The following is a 13,643-nucleotide window of genomic DNA, read 5'->3' as shown; positions in this document are numbered from 1 at the left end:
AGCAAATGCCCGTCTCTCTAGAAACGGATTGCGACGCCAGTATATGCTAACGGTTCGCGTCCGAAATAATTATTGTCAGGATGTTCGCGTCACGTTGATAGTACGCTATCTGCTACATGGATATAATTCATGGTATTTCGGACGAACGCGCGAGAACGCGGAAATTACATGGGATTTCGCACTTTCCTCTATCAGCTGTACTTCGCCTCTATCTCCGTACAATCTATCACGATTAAAAAACCTGTAAAACCGTGTCTTGACTATTCTCTTTAGCCAATAAAACGATATTTCCGAAAAAAAAATTGTTCAAGAAAATCGATGATAGATAACAAAAGAATATAAAAGATGATTTTTCGATTGCGTGTGTACAAGCAAATATTTATATTTTCCAACCTCTTCAATTGGTATTATTAAAAAACGATACGTATGCGCGGATATATCACTTGTTTCCAGCACAATTCCGAATGGGCTTTGTTTATATAAATTTTATTACAAATAGTTAATTGGTTGTACAAGTGAATAGAGTCTTTTGTTTTTTTTTTTTTTTGCAAAAAAAAACATGATAATTTTCAACTCTTCAAAGGGTAAATGCACATGGTAAAATTGAAGGCATAATGGCTTCGTTTATAATAAGGGGGAGATTACACTTAATCCCATACTTTCGCACTTATTATTACAAACGTACTTATCCTTCATTTACATAAGCACACTAAAATTTATAGCTAAGGTAATCTATGATACGTTATAACTTTAAAAGATAAAAAAATGAAATAATGATTAATCATAGACAATTTATCAGTTATTTATGTTGCTATTAAAATTATTCGATAATTTAATATTCAATTTAAACGTTTGAAGATATCAAATTAAAGTTGACATTATTAGAATGATAATGTACGAAAAATAATAAATCTGGTAAATATTGTTTATAAAAATGATCAACGATTTTAAGGTAAATGCCCAGGATGATAGCAGGTATTTGATATACTCGGTAATTCAAATCTCTTTCTTTCACATAGATAATATATCTTCGTTTATTTTTATAATAAAAATTCCTAGAGTTTGAAAGAACAGATTTATAATCATATCATTTTCTGTATAACAGTTTTTTTTAATTTAATATATTTAATACTCATTGAAATTAATTATATTTTAATTCATTCTTAAACTCGATAATATTTATTCTACTTTGTTTCTTAAGCACACCTTCAGAAATCTTATCGAATTATCATAGAGAAAAACATTTAACTTTTTATAATTTGTAATAAAGATACAATTTTTCAATTCTATTCGAAGTTCTACACAAATCATGATATTTTCAAAATGTTTGTATGTTTCAGCATGTAAAAGCTTTTTGGGATCACAACAACAAAAATTGCCCATACAAAATATAAAAAAATTTTCCACACGATCTATGTATCATAATATTACATTTAGTTTTTTTAAAACTTGAAGATCTTTTGTGTAAAATGTTAAATAAATTGTCCCGTTATTTTAAAATAAACATTTTAATTTATAATATGGTATAGTCATGTTTAATACATAAAAGCAAAATTTGTCAAACAAATGCAGCTATTTTGCAGAACTAATAACATTATTAACATAATGTTAATGTATGAAAAGCATCATTTCGGCTTTCAATGTTATTGGAATTCGTGCTGCAATTTTAGCATGATTGAATCAAACATTTAATACGATTGTTTTGTTTAAGTTTTACTTATTCGTTTCTCTAGATTGCATTATCTAGTTTTTGTCATAAGCATTATTGATTCTTTTTAATACACTTATATATTATATAAGATGAAAATTACTAAATTAACTGACGAAGAGTACAGGCTTACTATTGATGAAGATTACATTTTTTCCATTTGAAGGGACGTAAAAGTGCGCTAGAAGGTACTTTACATTCACTTAATTTGCAAGGCATTAACCTTGTTATATTATAGGTAAAGCAATATTATAGCTGGTGGACTTTGGTAGACTCAGAACAGTGGCGTACATTGCGCACGTACTCGCGGCACGCGAGCGATCTTTACTACCCTTCTCGGAAATGAAAAGCCCCTACCGTTCACTCTTTCTCTTTATAAACGAATGCGCGAGTAAGCTTAGTCTTTCGTTTGTATCGCCAACCAAGTACAAACACTCTAGCCTCGTATATCTGATACACTTTTTCATTCTATCTCTATCTTTTTTTCCCTCACTTTTTCTGTTTCGGGTCATCAGGCCACTCTATTTCTAGTTGCTTTTGATACTGTGGAGGCAATAAAAAAAAAGAGGATTCTAAAAGTGCAGTAAAGATTCTTATTTTTTGTTAGATACGCAAGATCTTTTTTCTCTTTCCACTTTTTAAACGATTTTCGAAATACTTTTAACTTTTTATTTATTTCTTTTAGCCTATTTATTCATTAAAAACACATTTATATGCGTTATTTTTGAATTTTGCGTTGGTAAAGTCTTATTATAAAAATTAGGAAACGAAGGAGTATCGAAATTTTTCGGATATTTTACAAAGTAATTACATGCATAAAGTATGTTTCCAAAATAAACATCGCCAAATTAACATTTGTTTATTTTGCGCCTTATCAGATTTCAATCAATAAAATCTTCTAGGTAATGTAAAAAAGTTGATGAAATATAATCATCAAACATGAAAATTAATAAGAATACTAATATAATAATAAAACGTAGTATTCACAAAAAAAACACAATCAAAAAAGGAAAAACTATCTGTTAGCTAAAATAATCGTGTGAGTAGATACTTTATCATTTTCTATACCTAAGGCGATCACGTCTATTATGCCCATTTTGGTTTTCCAATGAATTAATACTAGCTAAAATTAGTCTACGCGAACGTGCCAAATTCGGAAAAGCATTTTCTAGTAACGTGCCGAGCTAACTATAGTTCACCTGTAAAATTGCTTTTCCCACCGTGACACGTGCTAATAATGTGAAAGAGAGAGAGAGAGAGAGAGAGAAGAGAGAATGCGAGAAGCGAGTTGTTGTAAATTACGTTGTAACGAGCTTTGCTTGTCGGATATTTATTTAATATTCATGTAAGGAGTAATTAGTAGATTAAGAAAGATTTTTCGGAACAAGAGTAAAAAAATTAATAATGAATAAAAATTAATTCATCGTTTGATCGGTATTTGTTCATCATTTTGAGTTAACATGTCCGTGCTTTTTATTTCTATTTTACGGGAAACACAGAGAGAAAAAGAGAAAGAGAGATAGAGATAGAGATAGAGATAGATAGATAGAGAAAGAGAGAGAGAGAGAGAGAGAGAGAGAGAAAGAAAGAGAGGGAGAGAGAAAGAGAGAGAGAAAGAGATATTACGTTTGGCGGAAAAAGGGATCATTTTAAGCTGAGTAATAACATGCTTTACGTACCAAGGCTTATTTGTAATGAAAAATCCATCGAGAGATTCGCGATTAAGGGCGAAAAGGAAATCGCTCGACAAAGACGCGAACGAGAAAGAGTAAAAAGATAGAATGTAAAGTAGAAAGAAAAAAAGAAGAAGAAAGAAAATCCCGTTTACTTCTAGGGATAGAAAATGTACATATATATATATATATATATATATATATATATATATATATATATACACGTATTTTTTTTTCTTGGCATTTCGACTTGCAGAAATGTTCGATCGATCTCGAGACCGCACTTTGTGTCCTATACGATGCATCACACTCAGCAAAAGATTTCTTAAGCGACGAAGAGCTCTTTTTGCGAGACCCACGATCCACAATAAAAAGAGAGAGAAAGAGAAAAAGACATAAGAAAAAGAAAGAGAGACGATGTGCCGATTTACATCTTGCTGCTTTTCGAAGGAAACCGTACGATATCGTATACGGTAGAAACATACGTATACATTGGTACACCGAGTAACAGAAGCGAAATGATTTCACGAGGGAGATGAACTTCCGTAAGTAGCCGCTCGGCTGTACGTGAAAGTACTCCGACGGTTTCCAACGTGGATGAAGCGGAGGTTTGGGACTAGTAGTGGTAGTGAGAGAGTATGATAGAGAAAAAGAGAAAAAGAGAGGGAGAGAGAGAGAGAGAGGGAGAGAGAGAGAGAATGAACGAGAAAGAGCAAGAGGGGTTTACGGACGAAACTCACGGGATTAAATTGCTACAGATGGGATGCACGAGCCTCCCCCGCATCTCGAGAATACCAATTTGATTTCGGTACGTACGGCATGAGCGGGGTTACTGGAAAGATCGTAAAATATATATCTAACAAACGTTCACAACGAATCTCATGGCATCGTTTGCTACCTAAGAATTGACAAGTCTTTTTTTAGCGAGAGAGTGAAGATTCCAAAACAAATAGTCCCGACATTTTTTTAGGATTTCATCCTCGATGAGATATTTTTGATAAATCGTCGACGACAATACTTGCTCGGTTAAAGGTATTTTTTTTTGTCACGTTATTTCATCGTTGATAACATCTATAAAATGATTCTAGATTAAAAGAAATTAATAGATTAACAGGAGAGGAACAGTATGATAATTTTCGAAGTGACAGATATTCTTCAAGACTCACCTATATATTTATTATGTGAATAATATTTCAAGGCAATGAATATTGATTTATATACACTTGTATATTTTTAAATTACGTCATTTTTACGGTATTTTTTTTTAAACATCAACCAATACGTACGTACATGATGAAAATTGTAAACAGATCTTTGTGCATACAATTTTTCATAAAGTCAACTCTATCGAAAAAAAGTAAGTTAGTAAGTTGTCCTATATGTATTACCTACCGGAGATTAAACTAGTTTTGAAGCACTCGGTGTAATTTTCAAAGTGACTTTTCCGACAGTCGACAGACTAAGCTACTCATAGCCTATAAAACCCAAATATGGTCATTTGGGAATATATCGAAAGAATTTGTAATGTTAACCACATCTTTTTTAAAGTGTTTTATTATTAAAAGTTTTAGTTTCTTTTCTCTCTGTAGTTTCTATGTAGAAAAAATAATATTCTGAAAATCTATAATATCTTATCAGGAAAGTATCTTTCTATTCTTAAACCTAGTAAATCAGTTCTTTTCTTTTATAAGGATTAAAGATCGTAAAGTTTTCCATTTAAATACATTTAAAATGCATTGATTGAATTAAAGTTGATGATTTTAGCCATACAAATCACTAAATAGATAGAGAAAAAGTAAATAAGTCTAATGAATAGAAATTTAGTTTTATCGAAATTCACAGTCTATATTAAACACAGATATGTATAGATAAAAATATATAACATCGATATTAAATTACTGACCTCCTTTTATTCTTTTCATTTTTATAATTTCTTCTTTTTATAAATTTGATTGAAACTTTTCTAAATTTGAAAATCGGTATAGATACTACTTTAAATATAAAAATCGATATTATATAATATACACATATAAATTTTCACTTTTCCAAAAATCATTCAAATGTCTCTTTTAAATATGTAATTGTTTGTAATTAAATGATTCATAATTTAAGATGAAATTAATCAAAAAATATCCCTTACAAACGTGTACATGAAAGTTGAATAAATAATTAACCAAATAATAGAAATGACTAACCACTTTATTCAGCAGTATTACCTTAGTGCTTGAACGAATCGGAAACTTTTACGCAAAGAAGAATTGACTTAAACTCTCCTTTACTGCTCGCCTAACCTACTTCAAACCGAAACTTTGCAACTCTTCCGTTTCGTGGTTTCTAAAGTTCATTTTCTTTTACCTGGGAATTTTCGTTCGCTCGGATAAAGACGCGGAAAGCGTTAGAGTGGAAGAAAAGTGCATAGAGATATCGATGTCTATAATGATATGGACAGTAAAAAAGAACTGGCACAAGGAAGCATAATAATTTAAGATATCGCAAATGTTTTAAATTCAAAACTATGGACTAGTTGTTTTACAATTATTCGATATGTTCTCTTATTACATAATCGATTTATTATAACACTCTTTATACAATTTTTTGTTGATAATATCATTGATATTACAGAATCATTAAATTATCTAATACATTTTTTTAGTAAAAAATTTAGCAATAAATATTAAATAAATTATTTTCTTAATTTTTGTTCATTTATCAGATATCAAGTATTTTAAAAACACTTATTTTCTCTTTCATTCACCTGATTTTTTTTTCACTTTCCTCGTTCTTACATTATGGATCCAATCTCATTAACGGCGAAGTAAAATAAACGAGATCACGAAAATTGATTCGCGATAACAAAAAAGTATGCATTGTTGTAGTGTTTTAACTAATGCCAGATAATTGAAGATTGTCAGGTTGCTTTTCAAATAAATACGATATCTCTTTCCTTCATACATTAAGACATATACAGATTTCATAATTACAATAATCTTCATTGATAGAGTGTATCAATCAGGATACAGTGTATGAATTAAGAATAGAAACATTATTCAAACCGTGTTTTTATCCTTCTTGTTGGTTAAAAAAATTCCCTTGAATAGAGTTTACGAGAGATTTAGAACAGAAGCAATTGATTTTCGCGCACCATGTTCTTCACACCTTTGAAACGGCCTAGGTCGGTAGTATCTACCTGCTACACGAGATTTTCACTACTCATCCTCATCTTTCTAGAGCTTCCTCATTCACGAGGAATCTATGAGGGAAAAGTAGTCGGAGAAAAAAGGTGAATCGCCGAGCTTATCTTCAAAGCTCGAGTAGACTAGCCGTTCGAGATTGCACAAATTTCGCAATATTAGAGGAGAGAAGTAACACACGGTATACTGGTGAGAGGTTGGCTGCTTGAAAGTCGAGCCGTGGTAACGCGAGCTAGTAGCTGGTAACTACGAGGATTGGAGGGTGGCATTGCCACGAAGAAGAAGAGGAGAATGAAGAGGAGGAAGAGAAACTAGTAGAGTTGGGGCTGTGGACATGTCCAAACTAGCCAACTGGTTAGCCACTCGTAGAAGATGAAGAAGAGAAAGAAATCTTGGATTGTGAGAGTGCCGGAACCACCTCATGTCCTTTTTTTCTCAAGCGACATTCCTCTCGGCGCGTAATGAATAACAAGCGTATAATGGCACGGCAGGAACTCAGCTGGTACAATTATATTGTAGAACCAGCCGGCAAACGAAGAGAGAAGAAATATTGGAGGAATATTCTTTTTCTTTCTCTAAGTCGCTTAATTAGCGTGTATTATTTTTCAATGATATAATGAACTAAACGAAAAATGTTGTGGTCCATTCGTAATTGTATCTCCGAAGATTCTTCTCTTTCTTTCCTTGGTTTTCTTGAAATAACGAATTTGTAGAGACAGATTTTCATTTCTTTTTTCTTCCTTCTCTTTATGTATAGTATTTATAACGAACATATATTATATATTGATTATTCATATAAATATAGATATATGAATATTATAGTAATAAATAGATACATTATATATTATGCAGGTGGAAAGATCAATAAGTATGGTATTAATAAAGAAAGATTACAATTACCTTATTATTTATGAATATTATAGAATCAATAGAAGAAGTAAATGGAGCATTTTTACTCTGGATTTATTTTTATTTCCCAATCGGTTTAAAGATAGCCAAAGTATAAGAAAGATGTATCGTGAATTTCTCTTAAAACGCTTCCAAAGAAATTGTAAGATGCTTTCCGCGCTTCAGTCCGTCTTTCTTTCACCATTATCCCTCTGTTCCACCATCTTGTAGAAACCATAACGACTGGGGGCATTACCACGATGAACAGTACTTTTGAGCAATAACCAACGCAGTAACGCTATTATTGTTTCCTTTTACGTCGATATGGGCCGAGGGTGAGAAGAAAAAAGAAAGAAGAACGGCGAAGAGAAATATTCGTTCGGTGCCTGCAGCAATTTGATAGCGTTACACGCGAGCGTCATTCGAGTCGACGCTTTTATGTATCGGGTAAATAGAGTCGTTCCGTCCCCTTTTCTCCTCTCTCACTCTCTCTCTCTCTCTCTCTCTGCCTTTCTGTTTTCCTTGCCTTAGTAACGATAGCCAAAAGATTTCGATCGAAAATCCAGACGAAGTCCTTTTGACGGATCATATGTCCTTCGATAAAGTGATCCATTGTCTTGGTACTCAATTCCTTTATTCTCAATTCCTTGGATGAGGATCTTCCGTCGGGCACTTGACAGTACATGTATTTTCATTTTTCCCTTGTCCTCGCGTAGCTCCTTCTCTGCCTTTCCATTCTTTTTCTCTAGACGCTGACAGATAACAAGATAGCAACAGACCATGACCAAAAGTATCTTTTACGAGAAAATTGTTCGTTCGTTTTCTTCTTCCTCTCTCCTCGTGTAAGAAGCACCTTGAAAATGAATGCCTATGTGTGACCGTGTGTATGTGTGTCTGTGTGTGTTGTGCATGTGTACGTGAGAAAGAGAGAAAAGGAGAGAGAGAGAGGGGGAGAGAGAGAGAGAGAGAGAGAGAGAGAGAGATTGAGAGAAGAGAGATTTTGCCTTTCTTCTTTATCCTCTACCAAGCTGAGAAGTGCTTTTTCCCAAATAAGCGGTAGTGAAGCTACTACAACTCCCGTTTCGTTATCGACTCGCAAAGCTGGACAGTTTATTTCTGTGAATAACAATAACGCACTGAGGATGCTGCATTTCTTGACGACAACAACAGCAACAACAATAACAACAACGAAACATCGCTGACAAATATTGCTTTTTATTTCCTCCACATTACTTGCCATGATTTTAGAAATTTTCTCTTGTATTTCCTTTGCATAATTGAGTTGCAATATGAACAATCGATTTTTGAACAAGTCCAGAAACTATACGTATGTGCCTATAAACATATCTATGATAATACGACGTATAATATTGTCACGAATTATTATATAGTGTGAAATAATGCATAAACCAAGAATTATGCGAATGATTCGTTAGAGGAAGGTGAAGAGATATCTAAAGGACAAGATAAGTAAAAGAAAAAAGAAAAGCATAAATAAAAAAAGATGAATATAAGAGTATTGATATAAAAACAACGTATAATCTATAATAAGTTAAAAAACAAATGTAAATTAAATTGTTTATTTAAAAAAGGATTATCGCAATATCGTTTTTGTTTTTCTCGACGCTTGCGTTAATAGAAATATAATGAAAATAAATATTTTTATAATCTTTTCATGTCCAGATTATTTTCATTATTATACGAAATATACAATATACGGTAAACTTTCATTATTTTTATTCCTTTTTCGTATTGTAAAAGACAATTTTTAGATATTTATATGTAATACATTGGTATTGGCAATGTTGAAGAATTAAATAAATAAGTTCGCATATCGCTCTGGAAAGTAGGAAAAGCGATAAGTGAGTTCGGAGTTGTACGAGATTGATATATGTAGGATTTTATATAAAAAGATTTATAATTAATTGAAAAAAAGAGTTATATAGATATTACATATAAAAATATAAAATGTGATAAAAATGTCTGTGAAATGTTTTTTAAATCTTCTTGAACTAACAAACATTTCTTGAATTCAATCACATAATATTCTCCATCTGAACTTTCATAAATTTTATGTAGTATTTACGAAATGCCCTTTAAACATTTCCATGCTCAAATATAACAATTTGCGCTCGACAGCACACTATGTAGTATTAGATAATTAGATAATGGGCATTTATGCATTCTGATAGTTCATCATGTGTACATCTGTGCATATTATCATTACTCATACATTGTTCACTTGTTATACTTTGTTTACTACTATAAGTCACTTTTACTACCGTTAACCCCATTATTACCCATACAGTACATGTATTAATTTACATTTCTTCATTTCGCATGTTTATATCTATTACCTCAACACAGTGTAATACATACCAATTTATATATTTATGTATACAGGTATATATATTTATATGTAGATATATAGTATATCACGATATACGTACGTACATATATACTGAAAGGGTTTGTTCCACACCAGCTGGCACGTTATTAAAACGTCCCGCTGCTCTTGTATCTTGCGGTAATGTAAATAAAACCTACGTAAAATATAATACCTTTTGCGGCTTATATAACGAAGGCGTGGATATCTTAAGTACACCATTTTATTTTAGCACAAACTCGTAATACACTTTTAATCTATAACCTCTTATGGACTTCGTATGGAAAATATTTAAAATTACATTCTGTTGATAATACCTTCTCTTACAAATTTTTACAAATTATTTAAAGATCCTGCGTATTTCTTAATGAAACTCACAGCTGCAATTTTGATATTAATTCGATCGATCGGAAAAGGAACATTAAATAATAAGAATTTTAAACTTATTCTCTCTTCATTTAATTGATTTTTTTTTCATCGTTCATCTTTGTAATGTATGCTTCCAGTATCCATTACGAGTGGCTTCGAACATACATGATACGCTTTACAAGACTTGGCCACGTTTCATAGGGGTCTCACCTTTACGCATGTATGTATGTATACGTGCACGATATCCCACGGCAGAAAGCGGGCGCAAAGCACTTGAATTATTCACGAAGTTGGAGCAGGCTTGCACTTGCTAATTAACCGACAGCCTGTTGTCACGTGAGCTTTCTCTTTAAGCTCACGGATTAGACGACGAAAGAGCTTTCGCGTCTTTCTCTTTTCCTCACGGAATTCGATTCAACGGCTTTTTGTGATTCGCATTTGAACTTAAGCGAATTGACTCTTTTAAAATCCATATCTCATTGAAAATGATAATTATTCAGTTCATAAGTCTGCAATTGAGTACATCTCCAAATCGTTTATTTAGGTTTTAAGTTAAAAGGGCATATCGTTAAATAACAATCACATGTAGTGCAGATCTTGCAAATATTTGTTTAAATTTCAACAACCCTTCACTACTCTGTGAAATTATCACTTTATCTTTTAAATATCATATATACATTTCTACATAAAATATGTAAATAGTTACTCGTGTAGTAGTAGACATTGAATGTCAGTTCGTTTTTGGCGCATGAGTAGTTTTGCCTACTTTGTAGAATAAAGTATACTTCTAACTTTAGTTACTGATTCTTCGTTTTGGTGCACTTTACTGTTGAAATTCTCTACAATATGCATCTTAAATGTTAAAAGCATATTTGACAACTCGTAATTTCTATGAACAAGAGTTAGATCTATTACGATTTTATGTCTGTTCGACAATAATCCTGGTAATTAATATAACGATAATAATTATGTTGACGATACAGTAAATTGCATAAATAGAGGTTTAATTTATTATCAATAATGAAACGAACGGACCATAAGAAAATAATCAATAGAGTCTATAAAGTTCATGCTGGCCACACATTCAATATGTACAAAACAAATATTTGGTGTTTCCTTAATGTTATAATTTTTATTGGTAAAAATAGAAAGTTTCGAAACTGCTTTTTATAATCTTTTGTTGAATCTATTAGTATGATCACAGATAATATTAAAAGAAAAATACACAGCTTCTTAATTCTCTTTCGTCTAAATTTTTCTATTTGGTAATAATATCTATATTATCTAATTTATTCAAGGAAAATTATATAACTTACAAAAAATCTTTCAATGTATTTTTTTTTTTCAAAAAATATAAAGAACAATAAAAAGAAAGGTAAAAGAATGAAATAGAAAACGTTAGAGTATTTTCCACAAATAGATTACTTCTTTTAATCTGAATTATAGATTTTTGTACTCTATTCAGAGTCGCTGATTGAGCTTTAATTATGTTTTTTACGAACATTTCGTTTAAATTTACCACACAATCGTGCCGTTTTTTCTTTTTTTTGTCAAGGAAAAAATGAATGTGATTTATTTGTAATCACGTATAGTTTCATGCGAAGTTAAAGCGAGGAGAAAACAAGTAGAGAGAAAGAGAAAAATAGATCTATTGTGCAAAATATATTTTCAAACGATTACCGTTCGACAATTTTCTTTACACGCTCTTTGTATGCGAAAATAAATTAGGAAATATAGTTTACCCGTGTTTTCGTGCATTGATTTCAATTGTAATTTTATTCGAGATTGTAAGTTATTTTAAGCAATGCTTTTACGTCGAAAAACATGCGATATATTTTATAAGCCCTGTTTGTAAATTTAATGAAGCTATTTACCGAGTTAAGTTTAATTAATTCGCCCGAGATTTTATCGATTGGAAAAAGGAAAATGGCGAAACGTTGAAATTACAAAGTTATCTCTTTCTCTCTTTCTTTCGAATGATTCTATCGCATTATCGGCGTCATACGAAGTATTGGGATTTGGTAACTTTGCTGATAAGTTCATAGACATTATCGGAAATACGTTGAGCTACGGCCGAATCGATAACTATAATGGAAAGGCAATGTATCGTTGCAGAGCGACGGGCATGAAGCTATTCGTCGACGATGCTTAAAATCTGTTACGCAGTTGCAGTGATGCATTGCAGCGTAAATCATACGCCACCGCACGATATACTTCATTTTCGAAGTAGAGAACACAGTGGCTGGCGATGTTTATTAATCAGATAGATACAATTGTATTGCTATCGATCGCTTCGCATACTTTTCGATAACAATCGCTAATGGGCAACAGTAAAATAATTTACCAGCTTATTCGATAATCGACGGAAACGGTAAATCAAGGGACGATTTAAAATCTATTTATGATTTCGCAAATCCATAATATATATCTCAATGATATTCATGTCATCATATTCTAAAAGCACATGATTTTTTACTTTTTCTAAAAATAATCATCGTGAAGTTTCGTGAGAAAATTTGTGAGATTTTAGAGTTTTCAAAAGTGTTTAAAATTTAGTATCTTCATCGCTAGGAAGAAGTAATTATCGTGATCAAATCCGGAACGAGTTGCGGATTCATTTCGAACATTTCGTCACAAGTTTTCCTCTTTTAACGTCCATCCGAATTTCGACTTGCTCTCTTGTTTTCTTTCTCTCTTTCTCTCGCACATACACATCCATAGAGGACGTCCCATTTGGCACGCTGGCATGCAATGACTCGAATAGCTGTTCGATTTACGCATCGAAATTAAGCCACGCTCGACTTACACCAATACCGCGATGGCGGAGTACTTTTTTTGTTTCATTTTTGTTTTTTAAGCCATTTCCACGACCATCGAAACGGATGATCTACACTATTTTCTACTGTCACAAAGTCTCCTGGTTTAGTAGACGCAACTCTACGAGAACAGAATAGGGGAAGAAAAAAGGACGAAAATAAAAAAAAAAATTTAAGAGAAAAAAGGGAGAGAAAAGCCAGAGACGAGAAGGAACCGCTTTATTTTAACGTCACGTTGGCATGATTAAACAAAGCCGTAAGAGTTGAAATAGAAAACGCGCGAGGAGTGAAATTTGTAAAGAAAAACAAAGGAAAGTTGCAAGTAACATATGTAAATCAAAAAATATTCTTGAGTTGTGCGTTAAATTTTCATGGTCTTTATTTTGACAATCTTTATTTTTATTAGTCACCTCGCTAAACAATATTTTTTAATCTTAAATATTTCATTAACTTTAATAATTGCTATAATTTTAATTTTACATTAATGTGAACGTTTTATAAAACCATTTTATAAATGCATAAATTTACGCAAAATTTTGAATGAATAAGGTTTATTTCTATAAAAGCATCACATTACTATTTAAAAAAAAAAAAACATCAGCAGCTGTAATG

At 31.9% G+C, this 13,643-nt stretch overlaps 1 protein-coding gene across 2 annotated transcripts in view; it reads left to right on the top strand.

Annotated features, from left to right (window-relative positions):
* LOC124948350 (neurotrimin-like) overlaps window positions 1-13,643 on the top strand; it is a 155,867-nt gene that overhangs the window by 112,384 nt on the left and 29,840 nt on the right. The gene's annotated exons all lie outside the window — the stretch shown is intronic.

Source organism: Vespa velutina, chromosome 4 (assembly GCF_912470025.1).
Source record: "Vespa velutina chromosome 4, iVesVel2.1, whole genome shotgun sequence".
Classification (NCBI taxonomy): domain Eukaryota; kingdom Metazoa; phylum Arthropoda; class Insecta; order Hymenoptera; family Vespidae; genus Vespa; species Vespa velutina.
Note: the sequence above shows the minus strand (reverse complement) of the source record. Positions and strands in the feature narration are given on the sequence as shown.